At 40.3% G+C, this 22,308-nt stretch overlaps 1 protein-coding gene and 1 long non-coding RNA gene across 4 annotated transcripts in view; one reads left to right on the forward strand and one right to left on the reverse strand.

Annotated features, from left to right (window-relative positions):
• Positions 1-22,308, forward strand: part of NSMCE2 (NSE2 SUMO ligase component of SMC5/6 complex) — a 197,897-nt gene that overhangs the window by 154,253 nt on the left and 21,336 nt on the right. The gene's annotated exons all lie outside the window — the stretch shown is intronic.
• LOC145720981 (uncharacterized) overlaps positions 9,025-22,308 on the reverse strand; it is a 45,374-nt gene continuing 32,090 nt past the window's right edge. Inside the window, exon 3 of the long non-coding RNA XR_014144388.1 lies at positions 9,025-9,042. This is a non-coding gene — a long non-coding RNA (uncharacterized LOC145720981). The remainder of the gene's footprint in view (positions 9,043-22,308) is intronic.

The raw sequence follows: 22,308 nt of genomic DNA on the forward strand, positions 1-22,308 counted from the left end.
CTTGAATTCTGTCTCCTAATTTGAGGTAGTTTGTACACAATTTCCCTACCTTCGAGAGCACATGCTTAGGCTCTCAGTTCAACTGTATATATGTCTAAGCTCAGTATTGTGGGGAGCAAACAGCCTAAGGCTCTGCTCTCAAGTGACTAACTCCCTTGTTGGGAAAATAAAACTTAGGCAACAATATGAAGAAAGTATATGACAAGGTACAAAGTCTGTTCTAAGTATGTTTATGGTACTAGCTGTCAGTACATTGGTCATCCAAGGGAGGGAGAATTTGCTGGAGTTTTCAAGGGAGGCTCTAGGCTTTAGGAACCAGCTAGTAACCAACCAACATGTCTTAGAATAACCCTTGCTTTTGGTTTCATATCATCCCTCCACCTTCCCAGCAAACCCTAAAGATGAGTCCATTCTGGGAAAAATAAGATCTTGATTTGAAGCCAGTGGTTCCCCCAAAAGATTCCTCTTCTATATCTCTGCTTTCCTTCATGCTTTGAGATTCTTCCATACCAAACTGCTTTCACAAGTAATAATTTATATCTTCCATGCTTTATTAATCAAAGAAAGTTGCCCATCAGAGATCTTGATCAGCATAAGTTACATGAACTCAGTGTAGCAACACTGTTACCTAACTTCAGTTTATATGGAAAAGAAAGAAACTACATTGTCTCACTTTACTAATTATGAATTTAGGATGCTAAATTTAGGAAACTCTTATTACTATCATGTACATATGTACTCCAGAAAATATACAAAATCCAAAAGTCACAGAAGTAAAGGTTGGTAACTTAGACTACGTACAAAATTTAAAAATTATTCTTGGCAGAGGGCGCCTGGGTGGCTCAGTTGGTTAAGCGGCTGCCTTCGGCTCAGGTCATGATCCTGGAGTCCCTGGATCGAGTCCCGCATCGGGCTCCCTGCTCGGCAGGGTGCCTGCTTCTCCCTCTGACCCTCCCCCCTCTCATGTGCTCTCTCTCTCTCATTCTCTCTATCTCAAATAAATAAATAAAATCTTAAAAAAAAAAATTATTCTTGGCAAAAAACAAAACAAAAACACCCTGAGGAAAGTCAAAAAACAAAACTATCAGCTGAACAAGGTGGGGGGAATTGTAATTCATATGATAGAGAGTTAATCTCCCACACAAATTCTTACAAATCAATAGGAAAATGAAAAAGCAGTTTTCTAAAAATTCAAAGATCATAAATAGGCAGTTCCAGAAAAAGCAGTGCCCATCACCAATAAGCATGTAGCAAGATGTTTAATCAAAACATCTTACAAATGAAAATAAAATAACTTTTTAAACTATCAAAGTGGTAAAGATGTACCCATTTGATGATACTTAGTGTTACAGAATATGTGGAGAAGTAGGCATTCTCAAAAACTGTTAGTAGGAGTACTGAACGGTAAAATATTTTTGGAGGGCAATTTGGCAAAATCGTTTGTGCTTAAAATGCACCTATCCTTCAGTCTAACAACGACACCTTAAATAATTTATTCAACAGGTAGATCCACATATTGACCAGAAGTATATATGCAGTGATGTTTACTGCAGCATTTTTTTTTATCAGCCAAAACTAGAAGCAAGACTTCAGCTTCTGATCAAGATGAAGTAAAAGGGACCACATTTAACTTCCACGTGAAACCTTAAAAAAAAAAAAGGACAAAATGTATGAAACAGTAGTACTCGAGACATTGGACATCGTGCATCAGAAGGCAATGATCTTTGAAGACAGGAAACAAAATGAGCCCATGATTACTCTAGCTTACTGCCCCAGGCCACAATATATGGTCTCCCTGATTGGAAGAGATGTAGCTAGGAGTCCAGGAAGCCAAGATGGCTAGATTAAAATGGAGAGCTGCACAAAGACAGAAATCTGGAGAGCTGAGGAAATCTCCCTGGGGTATTGAGTTGAGTACAGATGAGGGCATTCATGTAAGGAAATGACCCAAGGACAGGGAAAGAACATTCTAAAGGATTGAGAGAACAGTGCCTGAAACTCACAGAGGGATGGAAATGGTGTCCTGAACAGCCAGAAAGGAAAAAATTTCATAATTAAGGGGTATTAGTTACTAAGTCTTGCCTCAATAGTGGAGAAAAATTAATCAGAGATTAAACACATCTCTGGTCACCCTGAACAAATCTTGAAAGCAAGACCCAAAGGATCAAACTGTTTCCAATTAACTTAACTGCATCCCAGAGCAAAACTCAACAATGTTTACAAGAAGACAAAAATAAACATCACCCCACAATGCTTGGTCTCCAATCAAAAACTACCAGGCAAGCATAGTAGCAGGAAAATACAACCTGTAATTGGTGGTGGGGGGGGTGGTGGGGAATCAATCCATTGACACTGAACCCATAATGAGGGAAAAAAATCAATCCATTGAAACTGAACTGAACAGATCTAAAAATAAGTAAGCAAGGTCATTAAAATAGTTGTTAATGACTGTATTCCATATGTTTAGAAAGCTAGAGGAAAGACTGTCCCTGTTAAGTAGAGACATGGAAGATACATATGTATATGGAGATATATATATATTTAAAGACCTAAATTAAAAAGATGAAGCCTGCAATGACTGAGATTGAAAAGAAAAAAGAAAAGAAAAGAAAAACACATTGGATGGGATTAGCAACAGCATAGACATTGCAGAAGAAAAGACTAATGAACTGGGTGACATTGCAATAAAAAACTATCCACAATGAAATACAAAGAAAAAAAAGATTTAAAAAAGTGAACAGGGCACTAATGACATGGGACAACTTTAAGGGGTCAAATATATATAGTGAATATATGTCACTGAAGTTCCCAAAGAAGAGGAGAGAGAGGGGAAGACTGAAATAATATTTAAAGAAGTAATGGCAGAAAATATCCCAAATTTGATGAAACCTATGAACCCATTGATCCAAATTCAACAAACCCAAGCACAAGAAACAGGAAGAAAACAACACGAGAGTGTATTATAATCAAATTGCTTAAAACAAGTGATAAAGAGAAAAATCTTAAAAGCAACCAGAAGGGCAAAAGACATGTTACAGACAAAGTAAAAAAAAATGTAAAGATGACAGATATTTTTCATAAAAAATAATGCAAACTAAAACAAAAATAATAATATAAACTAGAAAACAGCAGAGTAAAATCTTTAAAGTACTGAAAGGGGGAAAAAACTATCAATCTAGGATTGTATACCCAGAAAATATATTATATGGGTTGTTTTTTTTTTTAAGATGAGATAAAGAGTTTTTCAGACCTACAAAATGTGAAAGAACTCATCACTTATAAACCTGCATTCCAAGAAACGTTAAAGGAAATTCTTCAAGGAGAAAGAAAATGTATAGCTGGATCTACACAAAAAAATAAAGAGCACTATAAATGATAACTAATATAGGTACGTAAGAGGATTTTTTCTGATTGTATTACCTCTTTAGATGATCATTGACTTTTTAAAGCAGAAATAATAACAAATTTTATATCACATGTAGAAGAAAAATATATGACATAGCAGAGGCCAGGAGGGGAGAAATGGAAGTATACTATTTTAAATCTCTTATACATGAAGTAGTATATTATCACTTGAATGTAAACTGTGAGACATTAGATGTGTATTGTAATCTAAAGCAATCACCAAATACCACAACAAAGGATTATAGTTAATAAGTCCACAAAGAAGAGAAAATGAAATCATAACAAATACTCAGTTAATCCAAAAGTTACCAGGCCAAAAGGAAAGGAAAAAAAAGGAATAAAGAACAGATGGGACAAAAAAAACATAACAAGATGGTAGGTTTGAACCCAACCATATGATACGCATTAAATGTAAGTGGTCTAAACATAGCAATTAAAAGATAGAGATTATCAGACTGGATATAAAAACAAGGTCTAACTATTTGCTACCTATAAGAAACCCACTTTAAATGTAAAGACACAAAGAGACTAAAAGTAAAAGAGTGGAAGCACATGCTGACACTAATATAAAAAAAAGCTGAAATGACAATATTAATCAATTTCAGAGCAAATAATATTACCAGCAATAAAGAGGGTAATTTTACAATAATAAAGGGATCAACTCATCCAGAGGATGTACATTGATGTACCTAATAATAAAGTTTCAAAAATCATGAAACAAAAACTAATATAACTGCAGGGAAAAAACAGATCCCTAATTGTAGACAGAGATTTCAACAATTGATAGGCAAGTATTCAGAAAATCAGGATATAGAAAACTTGAATAAAGCCATCTCCACTCGGGGCGCCTGGGTGGCTCAGTCGTTAAGCATCTGCCTTCGGCTCAGGTCGTGATCCCGGGGTCCTGGGATCGAGCCCCACATCAGGCTCCCTCCTCCGTGGGAAGCCTGCTTCTCCCTCTCTCACTTCCCCTGCTTGTGTTCCCTCTCTCACTGTGTCTCTCTCTGTCAAATAAATAAATAAAAATCTTTAAAAAAAAAAAAAACCATCTCCACTCTTCACCTAATTGACATTTATAGAACTTCCTACCTAATGACAGCAGAATGCTCATTCTTTTCAAATGCATTTGCAAGATTTACTTAAAGAGATGAATTTCTGGGCAATAAAGCATTTCTTAGTAAATTTAAAGGATTCAAATAATAGTATGTTCTGACCACAGAGTTCTTTTTTTTTTTTTTTTAAGATTTTATCCATTTATTTGACAGAGAGAGAGATAGCAAGAGAGAATGAGCAGGGGGGAGGGGCAGAGGGAGAAGCAGACTCCCCGCTGAGCAGGGAGCCCAACTCGGGACTTGATCCCAAGACCCTGGGATCATGACCTGAGCTGAAGGTGGACAGTTAACCAGCTGAGCCACCCAGGTGCCCCATGACCACAGACTTCTGATTTCAATTAGAAGTTAATAACAGAAAGATACCTGAAAATTTTCTAAATATTTGGAAACTAAACACTTCTAAATAACCTGTGGTCAAAGAGAAATCAAAGGGGAAATTTAAAAGTATTTTGAAAACTAAATGAAAATGAACATACAACATATCAAAATGTACGAAGTGCAGCTAAAGCGATGCTTAAAGAGAAATTCATAGCATTAAATACCGGCCCACATTAGAAAAGGAGGAAGTCTCGAATCAGTCACCTCAGCTTCCAGCCTAAGAACTAGAAAAGGAGAGTAAATGAAATCCAGAGTAAGCCGATGAAAGGAGAATTAAAGATTAGATCAGAAATTAGTCAAATAGAAATCAGTATAAAAAGTTAGAAAAAGCCAAAAGCTTTTCAAAGGGCTGCTTGAGAAGATCAACAAATCAAACAAAAAGAAAGATTACACTAATTACCAGTATGAATGAAGTTACATCCGTATAGGTTAAAAGGATCACCAATTAACATTATGAACAACTTTATGCCAATAAAGCCAACAACATAGATGAGGTGGACAAATTCCTTGAAAGGCTCAAACTACCAAAGACCACTTAAGAAGAAATCAATAACCAAAATCGTGCTTTATCTATTAAAGAAACTGAACTGTAGTTAAAAACACTTACACAAAAAAACCCTCCAGGTTCAGATGCCTTCAAAATGAATTCAACCAAATATTAAGGAAGAAATAATACCAATTCAACAAAAACTTTTACAGAAAATTAAAGGGGAGAAAATATTACCCAATGTATCCTATGAAGCCAGTATTACCCTGAAATCAAAACCAAAGTTAATACAAGAGAATTTCAGGCCAATATCCCTCACAAGCATAGATACAAAAATTGCAAACAAATTTTTAGCAAATAGAATCCAAATATGTATGAAAAAGATAATACATCATGAACAAGTAGGGTTTATTTCAGGCATATAAGATTGATTCAGCATTTGAAAATTGATCAGTGTAATTCATCATATGGACAAACCAGAAGAAAAATCATATGATCATCTCTTTAGATGTATAAAAAATATTTGACAAAATGCAATATTGATTCTTTTTAAAAAAATTTTATTGTTTTTTAAATTTTAATTCCAATATATTAACATACAGTGTTATATTAGTTTCAGGTGTATAATATATGATTAAACAATTCCATACATCACCCAGTGTTCATCATGACAAATACACTCCTTAATCCCCATCACCTATTTCCCCCACCCCCCACTCACCTCCCCTCTAGTAACCATCAGTTTGTTCTCTATAGTTAAGAGTCTGTTTCTTGGTTTGTCTCTTTTTTTTTTCATTTGTTTTGTTTCTTAAATTCCACCTATGAGTGAAATCGTATGGTAATTGTCTTTCTCTAACTGACTTATTTCACTTAGCATACCCTCTAGATCCATCCATGTTGTTGCAAATGGCAAGGTTTCATTCTTTGTTTATTGCTGAGTAATATTCCATTTTATATATACACCGCATCTTCTTAATCTATTCATCTGTCGATGGACACTTGGGCTGCTTCCATAATTTGGCTATTGTAAATAATGCTACAATAAACATAGGGATGCATATATCCTTTCAAATTAGTGTTTTTGTATTTTCTGGGCAAATAACCAGTAGTGTGATTACTAGATCATGGGATAGTTCTTTTTTTAATTTTTTACTCCATACTGTTTTCCACAGTGGCTGCACCAGTTTGCATTCCCACCAACAGCACCTAAGGGTTCCTTTTTCTCCACATCCTCACCAACACTTGTTGTTCCTTGTGTTTTTTATTTTAGCCATTCTGACAGGTGTGAGGTGATACTCATAGTAGTTTTGATTTGCATTTCCCTGATGATGAATGATGTTAAGTATCTTTTCATAAGTGTCTCGTAGCCATCTGTGTGACTTCTTTGGAGAAATGTCTGTTCATGTCTTCTGCCCATATTTTAATTGGATTATTTCTTTTTTGGTGTTGAGTTGTATACGTTCGTTATATATTTTGGATATTAATCCTTTATCAGATATGTCATTTGCAAATATCTTCTCTCATTCTGTAGGTTGCTTTTTAATTTTGTTGATTGTCTCCTTCGCTTTGCAGAAGCTTTTTATTTTGATAAAATAAAATATTTTGATTTGTAGTCCCAATAGTTTATTTTTGCTTTTACTTCCCTTGCCTCAGGAAACATACCTAGAAAAATGTTGTTCCAGCCAATGTCAGAGACCTTACTGCCTGTGCTCTCTTCTAGGATTTTTATGGTTTCAGGTCTCATGTTTAGGTCTCCAGTATTGATTCTTGATAAAAATTCTCAGCAAACTAAGAATAGAAGAGAATTTCTTAAAACTAATAATGGACATTTATGAAAATCTATAGCTAACATCATACTTAATGGTGAAAAACTGAAAGCTTATTCTCTGAGAAAACAAACAAGGGCATCTACTCTCACCACTTCTATTCAGCATTGCACTGAGGATTCTAACAAGTGCAATAAGGCAAGAAAAATCATTAAAAGGATCTAGATTAGAAAGAAAATAGTAAAACTGTCTTTATTTGCAGATTACCTGATCATCTGTGCAAAAGAATCCGATGGAACTTACAAAAAAATGCTACCAGAACTAATAAATGAGTTTAGCAAATTTGCAGGATACAAAATCAATAAAAATCAATTCTTTTTTCATACTAGCAACAAACCATGAGAAATTGAAAATTTTCAATGCCATTCATAATACCAAAAAATATGAGATACCTACGAATATATCTGACAAAAGATGTACAAGAAGTGCATGAAGTGCAAGATGTGCAAGAAGTTTAAACACTACAAAATATTGCTGAGAGAAATCAAAGAATGGAGAGAGATACCATGGATACTTGATATACTTAAGATGTTATTTCTCACAGAATTGATCTGTTGATTCCTGTGACACCAGTGAACCTCCCAACAAGTTGTTGTTGTTTTTTTTTAATGTGGACACTAACAAGCTTATTCTGTAATTCATATGGAAATTCAAAGGACCTAGAACAGCCAAAATAACTTTGAAGAAGGACAAAGTTAGAGAATGTACTCTACCTAACTTCCAGACTTGTAAAGCTATAGTAAGCAAGTCAGCATAGTAGGATAGACGTGGTTAAACAGGTTAATGGAACAGGAAAGAGTCTAGAAATAGATCCTTACATGAGCAGCCAATTAACTTTCCACAAAAGTGCAAAGGCAGTTCTGTGCTTCTCCACAAACATGCAAAAACAATTGAGTGGCGAATTGTTTTCAACAAATGGTCCTGTAGCAATTGGCTATCCGTATATTTAAAAAACAAACTTGATCCACATTTCACTCCGTCTGTAAAAATTAACTCAAAAGGGGTCAGAGATCTAAATATAAAACCTAAAACCTTGGAGACTGTTCTGGAAGAAAATAGGAGGAACTGTGACATTGGTTTAGGCAAAGATTTCTTAGAGATAGCATAAAGAAGCAATTCATGAAAAAAAAATGGTTAGACTTTATCAAAAATTAAGAACTTCTGCTTTTTAAAAGATACTCTTAGCAGAATGAGGAGACCAGTGACAGACTGGAATATGTTTTTTGCAAATCACAAATCTAATAAAGAACTTGTATCCAGAATGCAAAAAGAACTCTTAAAGCTCCATAGTAAGAGAATAACCCAGTAAAAATAGGGAAAAAAAAAAAAGATATTGAAATGGACCAAAAAGAACAGAAACAGGTGACAAATAAGCACAAGTAAAGATGCTCAACCTCTTCATTATTTAGGAAATGCGGATTAAAACCATAATGAGATACCACTATACACACCTATTAGAATGGCTAAAATTTAAAACAAAACAAGCCCGACTGACCATACCAGGTGGTAGCAGGGATATGGAGTAGCTCATTCTCCATCCCATCTGTTAGGAATGTTAAAGGATACAACTTCAGAAAGCTAGTTCAACGGTTTCTTTAAAAATTAAACATCTACTTACCACATGACCTATGCCTCCCATTCCTAGGCGTTACACAAAAGCATTGGAAGCATATGTCCAAAAAGAACTTCTACTGCACAGATGTTCCTAGCAGCTTTATTTATAATCGTTCAAAGCTGGAAACAATCCAGATGTCCATCAACTGATGAATAGATAGACACTCTATCCATAGAATACCATACTATGTAGAAAAAGCAGGAACAAAACTGTTGATACCTGCAGCAAGGAGACCGACCAAAAAAAAAAAAAAGCCACGTAAGATGTAAATCTTTATATAAAATTCTTTACATGCACATTGACCTAAAGTGGCAGAAAACAGATCAGTTGTTGGCCTGGGGGCGGGGCAGGAGAGCAAGAAGGTGTAGAAGGGAAGGATTACCCAGGGCACATGGAAGCTTCTGGGATGATTGATATGCTCACTATCTTAATTGTGCTGATGGTCTCATGGATGCATACACACATCAAATTAATCAGATTATGCACTTGAAATGTTAGTTCATTGTAGGTCAGTTATACCTCCATAAAATAGGGGTCAGAAAGCTACTTAAAGGTTCATTATTAGGGAATTAATTAAATGAATTCTGGATGCCTATAAAACAGATTAAGCAGCTATTTTAAAAAAAGAAGCCAACCTGTATATGCCAACGTGAAATGATCCCCCAGATATATTATTAGATGTGAAAAGCAAGGTGCAAAACAATATATATTAACATGTGATCCCTTTTTGAGTAAAAAATAGGCATTATGTATGTGTGTATGTATGTGCGTGTACATATGTGATGTTTAATATATATATAGTATGTATATACAAATACATGCACTTATATGTGTGTATATACTGTGTGTGTGTGTGTGTAGAGGATTTCTTGAAACATACACAGGAACCTAACAGTAATTTCTGAGGGTTGGGATTGTGGGTTTGTGGACAAGGGAGCAAGGCTTTTACTTCTCATTTTATTCACTTCTTTTGAGTTTTTTTAACCATATATGTGCACAGTTCTTTTTTTAAGTTTAAAAAGAAAACTCTGGGGCGCCTGGGTGGCTCAGTTGGTTGAGCGTCTGCCTTCCGCTCAGGTCATGATCTCAGGGTCCTGGGATCGAGCCCCACGTGGGGCTCCTTGCTCAGCAGGGAGCCTGCTTCTCCCTCTGCCTGCCGCTCCCCCTGCTCATGCTTGCTCTCTCCCTCTCTCTCTCTCTTTCTGTGTCAAATAAATAAATAAAATCTTTTTAAAAATCTGGTTTTATTTTTTTAATAGAATTCTTTTTTTTTTAAGATTTTATTTATTTGAGAGAGTGAGATAGAGAGAGAGTGCATGAGAGGGGGGAGGGTCAGAGGGAGAAGCAGACTCCCTGTTGAGCAGGGAGCCCAATGCGGGACTCCATCCCAGGACTCCAGGATCATGACCTGAGCCGAAGGCAGTCACTTAACCAACTGAGCCACCCAGGCGCCCCTAAAAAATTTGGTTTTAAAAAGATACAGAGAGAGAAAGAAAGAGAAGGAAAGACAAAAAGAAAAGTTGGGAATTGTCCACTGAAACATAATTGCCGATTGAAAGATAGAATAGAATTGAAATAATCTGGTTTGTTCTTCATTCTTTTCAATCATTATAGAATGTCATCTTGTGGGGAGATTTTAAAGATTGTTCTAGGTTAAGGAATTGAATTTATGGTGTGCCTGGGTGGCTCAGTCGTTAAGCGTCTGCCTTCGGCTCAGGTCATGATCCCAGGGTCCTGGGATCGAGCCCTGCATTGGGCTCCCTGCTCAGCAGGAAGCCCGCTTCTCCCTCTCTCACTCCCCCTGCTTGTGTTCCCTCTCTCGCTGTGTTTCTCTCTGTCAAATAAATAAATAAAATCTTAAACAAAAAAAAGAAATTGGATTTATGCATTTGTCCCAAATAACAAAAATATTTTATGCCTCACTTCTTGATCAGATTGAAGTAAGAGCATTATTTTTCAAAAGGCCTTACAAATTGAGCTAAAAATTAGAGTTTTCCTAGTATATGAGAGCTACCACCATATTACAAGACAACAGGCACAGAACTAAGGAGGTGAGAAGTATTTTTCATACAAGTATTGGGCACAGAATGTAAAGAAATAAAAGGTGTTGAAAATAAGATTTCTTTGGGAGTATTATAGACTTGAACATGTGACCTGTAGGACCCCATTTCTCTAATATGGTATGCGTGACCACAAAATATTTGTCTGTAATTATTGGAGGATTTAAAGGCAAAACCATAGTAGGTATCTAATTATCATAGAGATTATCATGAATGGATTTGCAAAGATTCTCAACATCTCTAAGTGGGTCTGAGTGGATTGATGCGTAGATAATCTGGAACTCTTGAGTCTTCTGAGATTAGTATGTATTAAAGAGCTTCTCCTTAATGAAAGATCGCCATATTCAAGAACTAGCATAGTTGTGGGTGAGGTTTTCCAGCACAAGGAAAAACAGTTCTTAAAAACTGTTTGCTTTAGGGGGACTAACTTTGAAGGAAACAGCACCGGCCATTTTTCCAAGTTGGATAGTGACTTTTAAGAGTCAGAAGTCACTCATATTTTTAATTATCACATTGCAACTGTCAGAATCATGTCTGCAAGCAGCATACACTCAATCTGCCTGTAGGAACCTTCAGGATGTCTTTAGAAGAGATGCCTAAGTCATTTACAAGATCATGCATTAGTGCAAGGTGAAGTAGAGCTAAGTATAATCAGTATATCCCCCACTTAAGGATCAATTTCCATGCCTGTCACATCCGCTTCCGGTGAAAACAAGTGTGTATAAAGGCACGTGCAGAGCTCTGGGCATGTAAATGACTGAACATCTTGAGGCCTGGGCGGGGCTGGGTTTGGTGCCAGGCACCAGGAGTATCTCAATAGGCATTTTCAATGGAGAAAACGTATATGCTGAGCCCTGCTGGTTTGGGAACCTGATTCCCTGCCAAGCCAGAGGTGGGTGATAAGTGATAAGTAGTTCTCTTGTGAGAGCCCAACTCAGGGATTTTCAAAATGTGGTCTTGAGGATCCTCCATATGATTCAGAGGCTGGTGCACAAAATCCCAACCTCACTGTTTGGTTTCTAGCATGAATCAGTGATAGGATATCCATCCCCGGTGCTTCATCAGAAACCGTGTCAGCCTGTCCATCAATTCCAGCCAGCTGGCTTTCCGTTTTCTGGTGTTTCCTTTTTTCCTTTTTCTTGGCTGGGTGTTATCATCGTAAAATGTTAGGGCTAGAAATAATATCTCAGGTCACCTCGCCCCAACCTCTCATCGATGAGGAAACGTCTGGTGGCTGCCTCAGTAGCACCCAGAGTCAGATCTCCTGACCCATGCTCAGCGCCTTCTCGAATGCCCATGCTGCTCTTGTCCCCTCAAACAGTCTGCAGACCAAAGACGCGCGAGGAGCATTGTCCAAACGCACCCAAGACTGAGCTGTGTGTTTAGATCCAGAGAAAACCACTCTTGGATCCTGTTGCAGTGACATCAGGGCGGGCCTCATACCTCAGTGACAACCCCCACCTAGGAGAGCAAGGCCAGCCTGACCTCAGTCCACAACGGGGCCCCCTCTCATTATAGGTTAGGACAGTAATTAAGGTGTTCTTGAACATATGTAAAAACGTGACGCGGCTCTGCTGTCACATCCCCTGGCTCATTCAGTGTGGGAGTGACAACAGCTTTGCTGCAGGAGCCATGTCCCCTGCAGGAGTAGGGCTGACCACATCAGCTTGGCTCTTCCTTCAAAGCCGCCACAAAACCTTTGATTTGCCATTGTTTTTTTGATATCCTGTTTCCTTTCTTTTTAGTTAATAAGAACATTTCCTTTTGAACAAATACTGTGCTTTGTTTACATTTGGGGTTAGGTGTTCATGTTGATTTTTACGTGGATCCACATCTGCCCTTGATTATAGACAACTCACTGCCAGATGATCTTATTGTCCAGCAACACACCTCTGGCTTGTCCTGATACCCCTGCACAAACTTCGGGAGTCTGGAGGCCCTTCTTCATCTTCTGGTCCCCTCACAGTACAGAGTAGTAAGGAGGATGGCCTCTGGGACCATACTTATGAGCTGTGTGACGTTGGGTAAACTTACCTCTCTGTGCCTCAGTTTCTTTGTCTGTAAAAAATGGGTATAATATTGATAACCTGCTTCATAGAGCTGTAGTGAGACACATTGTTAGTTGCATTAATCCACTTAGCACAGGGTCTGGGAACATAGTGAGCACTCACTAAAATGATGGGTAACCGTGGTCCCCATGGCAGGGATATTAGTAGTAAGAGTGGTTGTTACTGGTTTTGTTACTGCTGCTTCGGTCCACGCCTGTCCCAAAGAACCACCACTACCAAGAACCTTTGACCTCTGGGCCTGTGAGGTTGGGGGTTAGAGCCTAAAGTGGGGGAGGGATGATGACCTAGGAAGGGGAAGAAAAGGGCAGCTTTAAGTGTTCAGGACATGTGGCTTTCAGAGTGATGGAAATAAAGCTTTCCCAATGAGAGGGGAAACAGAACTAGCTTCTGACCCACTATGAAGAAGTGTGGAATTCGATCATCATCCAACCTCAAGGAGGAAGGCGAGCCTCAGAGAAACACAGATCTACTCTAAAGGTTTGAGGAATTCGTGGGTGGAATGGTGAACTTGCACCCAAAAGGCTCTAGATTCAATGCCATGTCTAGTGATTCATTCCTGAAGCCTTGAGTGCATAGCAGGTGCTAAAGAAAACAGAATGTAGATCTAACCCTTTAGAGTTGCCTGTCCCACCAAGAAGGGACTCTTGGCGTGGGAACATGTGAGTCTCAGATTTGGATGTGCGGTGGGCACGCTGACACTGGGTCCAGCGAGCCACGGCCTCACCCCTTCCCAGGGCCCATCTGCCAAAAGCACAGTTTGTGCTGGGTGACCCGAGGCTCTTTTCAGGTTTCATGTGATACTGAGTCCACTCAAAGAGAAAGCCAAGCCTTGTTCCCTTCATGCGTCAGGTTTTTGTGTTTGTACACACACTCTGAAAGAGGTGGTAAATGTCATCTATGAAGGAGAAAGGTTTCAGGGCGCCTGGCTGGCTCAGCCAGTGGAGTCTATGACTCTTGATCGCAGGGTTGTGAGTTCCAGCCCCATGTTGGGTGTAAGAGTACTTTAAAAAAAATAATAAAATATTTAGAAAGAAAGAAAGAAAAGAAAGAGGAAAAGGAAGGAAGGAAGGAAGGAGGGAAGGAGGGAAGGAAGGAAGGAAGGACGGACGAAGGAAAGGTTTCTCACACTTCTGAACAAGTTATTAGATTTCTGTTTCCTTACCTATAAAGCAGTTATCAGTCCCCAGGGCCCTCCCTCTGGGGGGTGCCCATGAACATCAGATAGTAAACAGATTGTAAAACACTGTGTAAATGTCAAGTGCTGTGTCATAGCAAAGAGTAACCTCAGGTGAGGTAGGAAAATTCAGCATGTGACCAGTGAGAACTGTAAATTCTCTACTTCCTAAAGTTTAAAAAAATACATATTTTCTTTACTTTTTAACAGAAAACAACTGAGCTCCTATTATATACGTTTTTAAAAAAAGATTTTATTTACTTATTAGAGAGAGAGAGGGAGAGAGTACGAGCAGGGGGAGGCACAGAGGGAGAGGGACGCGCAGACTCCCCACTCAGTGGGGAGCCCAACGCGAGACTCAACCCCAGGACCCTGCGATCATGACCTGAGCCGAAGGCAGACGCTTAACCAACTGAGCCACCCAGGAGCCCCTTAATTAATGCTTTATAATAGCACAGTCTCAGGACTCCCTTCAAAATCAGATCACAATATAAGAAGGCACTTCACTGTTTGGGAACTCAAATTGCCTCGCAAGGAATCTAAGACAAGCTTACAGTATTTCAAATTCCAATCAACAGCACAGTTGCAGTAGATAGGATGGCCCACTATTTGCAATCATAAATGTATTTGCAGGGGTAAAATTCAGAAAGTTCAGGGGCACCTGGGTGGCTCAGTCGGTTAAGCGTCTGACTCTTGGTTTCAGCTCAGGTCATGATCTCGGGGTCCTGGGATCGAGCCCCACATCAGGCTCTACGCTCAGTGGGGGAGTCTGCTTGTGGACTCTCCCTCTCCCTCTGTCCCTCCCCCTGCTCACACTCTTTCTAAAATAAATATCTCTAAATATCTCTAAAATAAATAAATGAATAAATGAATAAATAAATCTTTTTTAAAAATTTCGGAAAGTTCAGAGAACAGTGGATGAAGTGTGGTCTCCAAGGTGCTTCTTGTAAGCTTCAGTCAGTACAGCCTTTGCTAAAGGGCAAGCAAGAGTTCCATATTCATTTGTTTGGTACCTTTCTCTAAGGAGATCAGAGCTGCTTTGTGGACATAATCTGTTTAATCTCACAGCATTCCCGCCTTGTAAGTAGCTCCTATCATCCTCACTCTGCTGATACGGAACCCACAGCCAGATAGGAAAACTGACTTTTCAAGGGCACATACACAGCAAACCAACATCAAGAATGGGAGTTGGATTCCAGCTTTCTGGGTTATATTTGCCCAAATTCCCCTAAGTAGAGCAAATCTGAGAATTCCGTAAAGGACATGCTTGTGCCCCCAATTCACAGATTCCTCCAAAACTGGCAGACTTGCTGAGCTTTGCTATTCATTGTTAGATTTTCTAGAGATTTTGACTATAGGTGCATTCGCTATGAAGGTCATGTTTGTAGTACCACATGGTTTCTGGAGTCAAATATACCTGGGTTTGTCTAGCTCTTTGAACTTCAGTTTTCAATAAGATGTGAAAATTAGTACTTGCAACAGAGTTGTGTCAGAGAGAGCTTTCAACAGGTAAGAGCTCTCACGTTACACAGCAAACAGGTCCTTAGGTTAGTTCTTCTCTTGTTCATAGGACTTTAACTGACTCTTTAAGCTTGAGTCAAGCAAAGCCAGGTATATTACAGGTTTTCTTCTTAAAAGAAGCTTTGTCTATTGCTATTGCAAGCCTAGTGCCTTTGTCCCTCTTTGCTGTTCCATGTTTAGTTATAAGAAGCTTGGGGGGAGTTCCCGCCCTTGAGCTTAGATTTCTGTCAAAACAAGATTACCTCTTTCTTGCTCTGTGAGTCTTATGAACCAACCTTTGATTTCAAAATTCTCTGAATTCTCATGAACGTGGGAAGCTACCGTGCAATATGCTTGGGAATAGTCCAGTTTGGGTTCTCCTCAAGAGAGAGCGAAGGATAAGATGACCTAATGGGTTTTGGAACTGGGGAGAGACAAAGTTGTCTGAGTGGAACCCTGAACTGGGACTCCAGGGTCGGGCACCTATTGCTCCCTTTGTTCCCATATTGGGGGCTGGGGGTGGGGTGCATATACAGAAAATAGAGTCCTGGCCCCACTCCAGACTTACAGAAGAAGAGTCTCAAAAAAAACCAAAAAAAACCCCACAGAATCTTCAAGAGCGGACCCGAGAATGCAGATTTGTTTCTAATATAGTTTTCCTGGTGGTGCTGATCCCCTGCCAGGTTTGGGAACCACTGCCCAAGGCCATTTTCCAGATGAGGGAAATGAGGCCCGAGAAGGCCCTCCTCCAAAATCACAAATGTGGTTCATGGCAGAGCCTGGCCTGGGACTCAGATCTCCCTTGCTGCTACTCGCTGTCACCCCTTGGTTTTTTCCCACTATGCCCTCAGGCCCCCGGGTCCACTGTTGACTCAGGATGAAGCTGCCCGTGTCTGTACTTTTTCATCTGTATTCTAGAAATAAAAACTCCTGACCTTAAAGGGCCATTGTGAGGTTACATTAGTTAAAGGGTGTTCCGTCCACTTCGTTCTTGAGAGTCTGTTCTTTAGACGACTGAAAGGGTGCGAAATTAAGCCATTTTGCAGGGAGCTCTGAGTCATCCGTGGCAGCTGTATGTGCCTCACTGGAGGTGCTCTCATCTTTGTCATCAAAATGCATGTGTTAAGTTCTGCCTCTAGCACAGAGCTCCGGCCTGTGCTGAGTTACCCAGAGAATGGTCTCTGCCCTTGAGAACAGCCAGCTGCGGGTAAGGGCCCTAAAAGTTATTCACGCAGCAACAGAACAGCCCTGAGGGGCGGAGGAGACCGGGCATCCAGGCTTCTGGGCATCCCACATTCAGAGAATCTCGCCTTCCAGCCTAGATAAGGAGCTTGGTGATACCCAGTCGGCCTCCCTGGCTTGGAGAAGTTGAAGGGCTTTGGCCCTGCCCGCAGAGCACGTTGGGAGCCGGTTGCCTGATCCGGCCAGAGTTCTTCCTCCCTCTCCCCAGGCTGGGGTGGAATTGTTTCTCTCAAAGGTCGGAATCTAAGGGTGTCCATTATATTGAATCAGGAAAGGCTTTACTGGGGAGTTCGCATTTCAAAAACATGTTGAGATGAGGCCGTTGGAGGTCAGGATTTGGCCCAAAGGGGCTATGGAGTATCTTAAAGCAACCTAGAAGGAAGTCTTGAAGCACTGGCTGAGGTTCCTGGTTAGGGTTTGTCCTGCAGAGGGAAGTCAGGATGGGATTCCAAAAGGGAGGCCAACCCTTAGAAATGCCCACCGTGAAAGGCCTGGGAAGGGGCTTGATGGAGGGACTGGCTGGTAGGTGGGAGCTCTGGAGGGTGAAGAAAACGCTTCGCCCCCATTTCTCGACAGCTACCATGTGCCAAGCCCTGTGGTTAGCTTTCTGCCTAAAACATTTTTATCCTCTGAGCAGCCCTACCAGGCAGGTGTTGTTTTCCCATTTGTGGATGAGGAAACACACTTGGGAAAATTAGGTAACAGAGAGGCACTGAGGGAGGCAAGATTTAAACTCGTATTGTCTCCCTCCGTGAGGCCTCTCTGAGACTATTGGGAGGAAAGTTCTAGATAGCCAGCCAGGAGGCAACTAACATTTTCCCTTTTTGTCTCTAAACAAAGAAAGGAGCAAAATGAGGAATATTTCACAGGCCAGGGGCTGGGGAGGAAGTTGGGGCGGGGGGGAGCGCAAACTCTGGCAGTCATCCAAATTATGCTCAAAAAAGGACAAGTGGAAAACGACTAGCGATTGCTTATTTGGCAGATCATTGACATGGTGACGTGACCCAGTGAGAATGAAAAGAGGAAGGCTCACAGAAGAAAGATAAGCATGTGCCATATATAAAAAGAGTTACTGATGATTGAGGGTGTTTGAGATTGAGAACCAGGTATTGCTCCACCAAAGGGGAAAGTTCAAAGTAGGTAGGTAGATTGATGTGTCATCTAAACAACTGTGGTGGCACTGGGGGAGATAGGTCCTCAGAGAACATCATTTATGGCTCTGTGTGGGCTAAGACACTCTAGCAAGGAAGTGAATAGCCAGGACTAGGAAAATGACCCACTGGGCGAGGTCATATATTATCACACAGCACCTGGTAATGCAGGAAGACAAAAGTTAAGTCCGGCAGGACCCCAATGCCAGCAGGAATGGGTCATTGAAGTGGTTTTGAAGAAGATATGAAAGACAGAGTTGAGGCAGAAGGTAAAAGCAGACACATCCAGTATCTTAGAATACAAGGGAAGGGGAGAGGGGGGCAGGGAAAGGGACCATTATGTGCTGAGTACATTAAATAATCCATGACTCAATTAAATTAAACTAGGCACTCAGTAAAATCCTCAGTCCTTACAACAGTCCCATTTTACAGATGAGGAAACGAAAGCTCAGGGATCTTGGTGGTGAGTCGCCTAAGGTCAGACAGCTGGGGGCGGCGGAGGCAGGATTCCCCTCGCTGTGACTCTGAGCCCCCCGCCCCTCTGCACTGCACATTGCCTCAGTCAGAAACGGGGCACGGGGCAGAGGGGAGCACTGGTCATGTGCAGAGTCAGAAGCAGTGGAAGGCTGGTGAGGATCAGAAGGGACTCAGAGCCGTGAGGAGGCCCCTGGTGGTCTTGTGGAGTGAAACAGGAAATGCGAGAAGCAGACCGCAAGGAAATTCACATGATCAGTAACACAGTTTCATTTGCCATGGGTGGCATTTTACTGTCTGTAACACGGAGGATTAAATATTAGCTGCATGCAGGTCGCTCTTCTGGGGAATGTGAGTTCCTTGTTTGAAAATTCTTTGTAAGACTAGGTTGGGCTTCCAGGTTGGTGCATCTTTAAATAATAGTTCCCAGAGAAACACTGGCTCCAGTGTGTGGTTTTTCATATTTTTCAGCTGTTGGTCCTGTTGGCAACATAGACATTTACACCAGCAAGTCACCTGGAAGCTAAGGGAATCCTCTGCCCCAGCTAATACCATGGTCTGGCCATCTACAAAGAGTAATAATGTCCCCAGCTCTGATCTTACCCTTTTCAATGACTGATGGTCTACTTAATATTTGTGAGATGATGAGTTTGCATGAATTGCAACTAATTCCTAGGAGCCTTTGAAAAAATAATTATAATTTGGAAAAATGGGGTTAGTCTATATGAGGGTTTTGCAATAATGAGGAAAGAAAAGAAGAATGGGCAAATGTTTTTGCTTTAAAGGTAAGAGTCCATGGCTCAGTAAGAAGTCTGCTTCATCTCACTGGGAAAACATATTCCAGCCACCAATTTAATTTCTGTTACTGTTGCTGACTTGCAACCCTCCTCCTCCTCTAAGTCTATGACAGGTCTGAACATAATTCTTCTTTGTAGTCCATTGACTCTTGTAAAATAATGCTGTGATTATAAGGTTTCCTGAATACAATTTTCAAAATGTAAGTAATAACCACATTGCACCTACCTGCTGTACTTGGGTGGCCATCTCTGTTGCTCAATTTATACTTAATATTGGTCCTAGTGAAGCATGTTTTCATCACTTAAAATCCAAATTGTATTTGCTAGGTTATTAATGGCCACTTATTTCTGTAACATAAGTCAGGATGTTGTGCAAGTTTGGTTTGCAAATAGATTGACTCTTGAAAGCAACAAGTTAACCTTGAGATCAGTGTGAGGAGTCACTTGAGTTGGCCACCTAAATATTCAATGAAACCCATAGTCTGATTCCTCTCTGGGTAAAATTCTGAATAAAGGATTGAAAACGGATATGTTTTTGAGACTGCAGACTCTGCCCTCTCCCTCCTATTTTTCAGGTAGTAGAGAGAACAAGGTCAAAAACAACACATAAGTGGCACAACCTCCCAGGTCACATAGCTGATTGGTGGCAGAGCTGGGAACTGCCAGTCATTCCCATGCACTTTCCACCAAACTACTGTTTTCTTGTGATTGGCAAACAGTTGACTTAGAGGCATTGTGTTTTTCTACCCTAGATGTTTGTTGAAAAAAAGAAAATTTGCCTATTATATAAAAGCTCTTGAAAATACTTCTCATACAATCAGATCAACAGAACACAAAAGTTTCTTCCTGCCAGATTTCCTAAAGTCCCCTTTGGTTGACTTTTCTTCTCACTTTTCCTCTGAAAAGCCATGTTCCCTTTGCACGTAGGAATAAGGAATCTTATTTGTTCTGACAGCAATGTGCAAATATCTATTGCATCAAAATTCCCAAGCAGAGTAAAAAAACCGATGGTCCTTTTCTGAATTTCATTAGCAATGGCAGCGAACATTCCATCAGAGTCTCAGAAGCAATACAGAAAAGAAAGAAAAATCAAGTTAGCAATTATATAGTTAATATTGTACAAGATGAAAGCCTGCATTATAAAGCCCTGAGTGTTGTAAACTCTACTTTTAAATCTGCCTGCGGGCTATCTGTCCTTTCAAAATACAGTGTCTGTTGTCAGTAGTCGAATTTTAATAAGTGAAATGTATTACAGGAGTAATAGAGTATGTATGGTGAAATTGAATGTTTATGGAAAAGTTTTTTTTGGTAAGGATTCGATCAGGCCATCCCAGTGCTTAAGACATCTTAGGATTTGAAATCAGACCAAAGGTTTTTAAAGGATTCTCTGAAAATGTATTTATAGCTCTAGCCCTGAATTTATAGTTGACATGAAGGGCAAAGATGAGCAGACAAACTGGGGAGGGCACAGAGCGTCACCAGATACGACTTACCCTAAGCTCTTATTAAAAATGTTACATGTTTGTAATTCACATAACAGAGAGGATAAATTTCCAAAAGTGCCCTGACACCTTGCTACTGCAGAAGGGTCACTGGTCACTGCTTCGCAGTCCCTGTGTCATTCGGGTCTGCGTGTGTCCCATCGACTCCGAGCTTCCTCTCCCCCAGCGTTCCTCAGTCACACAGAATACTGGGAACATACCAAGTAATATAAGAACACCTGACTTTAAAATGCTTTTCTTGCTTAATTTGTTCTAACATGCATGCCAGGGTAGATCTGTCCCTGTGATCAGAGTCACTGAGAAGAACAGAAAGGCAAGCACGCTTTCTCTCACACTTTGGCCTTTGCTCATCTTACCTCCTTTTCCTTCAGGATTCCTCTCAGCGCCACTGTCGCCCCCTGCAGTCCCGTGTGGAAGCCCCCCGGGCTGCCGTGGCCCCCCCCCATGCTCACAGGCAGGCTGTGGGCATGTGTTTACTTGTCTGTTTCAGCCCCCCCGGACTTACTATCCTCTGGGCCCAGGAAATCTGGAGCTTGGCAGGCATTTACCAGATGAAAGTTGCATGAATCACACCTTGGGCTCCTAAATGAGGAAGAGAAAAGACATTTTCTTTACGTTTTACTCCTGACCCTAAGCCTCCAGTTCTGTAGTCTCCAGGGTTCAGCTATCCCAACTGTACTGAGAATGCTACTCGATGTCATTATGAAACTGGGTTCAACTTTGAAAGCTAATGCTCTTTACCGGCTCCTGACAGTGATTAGGTTTAATTGCCATCTTGGTATCAATTCTGAAAAATAACAGTAACTGAATTTGTTCTGGAAAGTAGGAGAAACAAGCCCTATTTTTAGTGTTCCTTTGTAGTCAGGTCTCTGTAAATCTGTTGTAAATTGAAGCATGTTTGACTGTATTCCATTCTTCTTACTTGTTCTCACTTTGCCAGTTTTGATCTCCTTAGATGTTGAATCATATTTCTGGAATGAAAGAGTCATAGGCTTTTTTATCATTTGCTACTTTACTATTTAATTTAGAATAGAGAACAAAGTGATAAAATTAGATACAAGAGGCCTCTGTGTGTCATCAAGTAACCTAGTCTGCTTTTGGTAACAAAAATAAAATTCCCTCTAAATTATTTCTAGCTCGTTTTAAACCAGCTTTGTTAAGCTGAATGGCCTCCGGTCTGTGTGAAGAGTACGGGAAATTCACCTCTCCCTCAGTGGGCCCAAGAAAGTTTTTCCTGACAATTAACATTTTCCTTTCCTTAATTTCATTCCATTGCTCCTCATTATGACCCCTATAATTAGTGTGCTCATTACCTCCCCTACGTAATTTCTCTGCCTCCTTGATGTTCTCCCTTCAAGTGTCTGAGGCTGCCTCCTTTACTCGCTCTTGAATCCCCTGCTCCCTTTACCCTGGAGGGCCTCATGGTCAAGGGTGTCAGAGTGAGAGAGAGGCTTCTCCAGTCACCCAACCAGTAGGCCCACCATGTTTTTCTTTTGTCTTAAGAGACCTTTTTTAG

The sequence above is a fragment of the Leptonychotes weddellii genome, chromosome 4 (genome assembly GCF_054177405.1).
Source record: "Leptonychotes weddellii isolate Sample4059 chromosome 4, ASM5417740v2, whole genome shotgun sequence".
NCBI classification, from domain to species: Eukaryota; Metazoa; Chordata; class Mammalia; order Carnivora; family Phocidae; genus Leptonychotes; species Leptonychotes weddellii.